Below are 4,406 nucleotides of genomic sequence, written 5' to 3'. Positions count from 1 at the left end.
CCTAGGGGCTTCGGCTCTGAGGCGCCCACCGAGTACCGCGTGGTCCCCGGGGCGCGCCCGGCCTTGCTCCCAACTCCGTTTTCCGGGCAAAAAGCCATTGTTCTGGCTCTAAGGGAGGGAAGCGGGACGGGGCGCGGCGGCCGCTTCCTGCCCCCGCCTTCGAGGGGCGCTCCTCCGGGGCGCGCGGGGCCCCACCCTTTCCCGGCTTCTTGAACTGGCTTTTCCTCGGCGGTGGGGGAGTCGCTCTGCTCTGGACTGGAGCAAAACGGGTCGGGGGCTGGGGGAGGAAAGGAAGATGAAGTCCGGGGGAGGGGCCCACAAACCCCGGCAGCCCAGGCTTTTCCCCTCAAAAGCGAGAGAGGAAAATGCATTAACTGAAACCACCAAGCACTCTAAGAAAGAAGTAATACGAACTGCCCGGAGTTCTTATTAAACAGCTGTGAAAAGTGGATCCAGTCCCCGAGTTTTAGGGCACGTGTGGGTAGAAAGCCAGCTGCACCTTTTCTGTATTTGTTCCCCGATTTTGATGAAGTGGAGGGGGAGGGGGCGGTTTGCAGGGCTGTTCCTAACTTAGGACTAGGTCAGTAGTGGCCCGCCAGGGCTGGACAGCCGGCGTCCTTCGAATCAATTGTCCGCGGTCGAAAAGGGTCAGGCCACGTTATGAAAGTGGGGGTGACCCCTTGTCCTCCCTGGGATCGTAGTACGCAGGCTACCCTTTTATTCTGGTGTTAAGATTCTAATTCCACGAACTCACCCTTTAAGTTATTTAGATTTTGAATCAGGACAACTGAAACATATAATGAAAGAGATAGACCTGAACCATAACTTGACTCGTCTCAATGCAATCTAACTCCATGAAAGTTCACTCTGCTTTTGTTGCTTACTTGAATACAGCTGCAAAGTTCTCTTTCTGTTGAACAGATCCAAAAGTCGTTTATTGTTGTAGGAGACTGTCTCAATGTAATTGTGATCATCAAAACCATATTTATAAAGGGTTCTGCAGGAGAAATATGTTTTTTTGTTTTAACAGAAAGGCCTACTGGAGAAAATACTGAAGTGTAGGAACCGATCTTTCCATTTATGGCGTGTTCTTCAGTTTCTTTGGTTAGGTAAGTTACATTCATTTGATTTCCTGGAGAGAACGTGCAAATTCAGATGTTGTTTGCAAAGAGGGCAGGAGAAAGGGAAACGTCCTTGGGGGGAAGGTGTTTGTTTACTCAGGGACAGAGGCAGTAAAGAATCCTTGTGTTGGGTTAAAACTGGCCTCTGGAGTGAAGGGATCCGCTAACAGCCTCTCCGCCTGGCTCCTTTTGTATCCCGTCTTGTGCAGCTTGGCAGTAAATTGTGGAGTTGAGGGCAAAGGTGTATTTATTGTAATCCTACAAATAGCTGGATCAGTTTCACATCACGTTTCCTTGCAGAATTCATCTTGGGTCTAAGATTTTGCCCTGGAAGTTTCCAGTTTCCTCTTTGACCCATGGTATGCTGGGATACTTGCTTGATTTCTTTTTAAATAAAAGAAGGCTTTGAAAAGGGAATGATTTCTTTGCCTAAGAAATAAATTTGCTAGAATTTGATACTAACACATTGAAAAATAAATCAGCGCCCTGGAAGGTTTAACATGTACATCATCTACCTAATTGCAAACACTCAGTTTGGGTAAAATAATATTTAGATAATTCATTTGGAGAAACAAATATGACAGATTTGGCCAGAATGAAATAATCAGATACATACTGGGAGCGTGTGATCCAAAATCTGTGGCACGTTTTCTAAAAACAAAGCTGGGAGTAGGCAGAAGGGAGGAAAGACCCCAGCTAATCCAACTGTGTAAAACAAGCGGACGTCTTCCGTTTTGACTGTCACATTTTAAGAATTATTAAGACAAGTTAAAACTAATTATTGTATTCATTCGACAGATAGTTAGCATGTGCTATCAGGTGGGCACTACTAGATATCCAGTAGTATAAGACCGTAGCAGCAGCCCCATCTGTGGAACTTGTGTGGGTGATGGAAGTGGATGGACAGAGCCTCCGTCCACTGCGTCCAGTGTGGTGGCCGTTAGCCATCTGTGGCTGCAGAGCACTGGCAGTGTGGCTAGTGCCACTGAAGGATCGAATTTTAAATTGTATTTCATTTTAATTCATTTCAGTGGGAATAGCCACATGTAGCTGGTGGTCACTGTACCGGACGCTGTGCAGGTCCACAGGAATGAGAGGGATCTGCTTTAAACATATTTTAAGTGAAAGTAATATGGTTACATAAATTAATCCTGGAATATGAGTAGTTTACCTACGCTCACAGTTATGCTTAATTGTATACGAGAATGTTTAAAACACATACAAAAAAGATATTAAAAATCCAGGCGCAGAGGAAGGCATTCAGAGAGTACAAACTTTGTATGGTACTGAGTTCCTTTCTACGCAAGTGATAAGGGCAAGTATTAACTTATTCATGTCTGAAATACTACTAAGAAAGCATAAGTATTTTCACGCCATGCTTGTGGATCGAAAATTAAAGATGCCAAAGCAAAGAATGACTCTCTCTGAAGTCGATGGAAAAGTCAGGGATTGAGATAAATCCAGTGACCCTGGATTTAGCAGCTAAAACTATAGATAACAGTAGTTACTTGTTACCAAATAGTTTCAGAAAGCTCTTACATTTTCTAAAAGTGCTGTTTCCCTACTGCCATCAGTGGCATTGGCTAAAAGGAGGAACCAGATACCACCACCAGCCGGTCTACATGGGATACACTCAGGATTTAGAATACATCACACATTTACATCACATTTAATATCTTATGTCATAGTTTGCCCCCAGCTCCTCTGCACATTTGCAAGACTAAGATGTGACTTACAGGCTAGCTGTGTTAATGTTATGCCATTTCTTTGTGTGTAATAGATAAATATTACGTATGCGAGACAGACCATGCTTGTGTATCAGAACTCAAGTAAAAATAAGCACAGTTCAGGCGCTTGCAGGATTCCTCAAGAGTTCAGTTTGCCTAGGGACCCCTGGACACACGATGCAAATGTCCGCCCCTGGATCCTGACCCAGGATACCCCAGAGGCAGCCCGGGGCTCTCAGCGTTTAGAACACCTTCTTACAAAGGGCAGCCTGCCCAATCCCTTGCTGTGCACATGAGGCAGATGAATACAAACTGTATCAGGTACAGGGCTGTGGAGCCTGGTCCTGCTGTTTCCCATGTTTGCCTGGGAGGGGCAAACGGGCAGGCTGTTACGGAAGTGGTGAGAGCCTGCTCTCAGGAGGCCTTCCAGGGCCAAAGGCTGGAGCAACCCCTTATGCTCCTCGGATTCCCCTCACCCTCACCCACCAGGCCACCTAGCCCATTGCAGCACACCTAAAGACAGGCTCAGGCTGGAGGCCCCCCAACCCCGCCACGGATCCTGGAGGCAGGGGGTGGTTAAGGAACACAGTTATAGGAGGTGGGAAATGGACAATGAGCTCATTTTATGATGATGGTCCCCTTGCAGGAGGTCTCCGTTACATGAAACTTTTCTTTTAAAGGGTGTCATTTATGAGTTTTGCAATCAGATGGGTCCCTGATTCCAGTTTCTTGCTATTAAAACAGTGCAGCAGTGACCGTCTTTGTCTTCCCATATGCAAAGTACCAGCGTAGCTACAGAGTAGCATGCACAGACCTGTATTAAAGGGGTATGTCTTCTCTATGGGAGAAAGGAAAAAAAAGGATACGTGGCTCTACTTTTTTAGTTAGCTATTACCAAACTGCCCTCTGAGGGTCTGCACTAATTCACACTCACACCTGGGTAGGTGGGGTTGCCTCTGTCTCCCCTTCTCCGTAACTCTAGTAATTGCAAGTGATCTAGTGTTGTCTGAGCAACCTGGTGCTCAGCTGGTCCAGCAGTTCAGTGCGCATGCCACCACAGCTTTTTCCAAGACCTTTGCCTGGTGTCTGGTGCAGAATTGTTACAGTGCAAAACAGTTTTATGAGCGTAAGTTTCCAGGGTGAAATGCAGTATTTTCACAATTTAAAAAATAACAGGCCAGGCCCAGTGGCTCACGCCTGTCATCCCAGCACTTTGGGAGGCTGAGGCGGGTGGATCATGAGGTCAAGAGTTCAAGACCAGCCTGGCTAAGATGGTGAAACCCAACCTCTACTAAAAATACAAACATTAGCCAGGAGTGGTGGCGTGTACCTGTAATCCCAGCTACTCGGGAGGCTGAAGCAGAGAATTGCTTGAGCCTGGGAGGCGGAGGTTGCAGTGAGCCAAGATCGCACCACTGCACTCTAGCCTGGGTGACAGAGCGAGACTCCATCTCAAACAAACAAACAAACAGACAAAAAAACAATACCATACACTCACAAAGCTCTAAAATCTAGGAGTGAAACCCTTACTTAGAAACAAATGGTTCAGGGATTCTAA

The sequence above is a fragment of the Mandrillus leucophaeus genome, unplaced genomic scaffold (genome assembly GCF_000951045.1).
Source record: "Mandrillus leucophaeus isolate KB7577 unplaced genomic scaffold, Mleu.le_1.0 Scaffold1, whole genome shotgun sequence".
In the NCBI taxonomy this organism is placed as follows: Eukaryota; Metazoa; Chordata; class Mammalia; order Primates; family Cercopithecidae; genus Mandrillus; species Mandrillus leucophaeus.
This window is presented reverse-complemented; position numbering follows the sequence as displayed.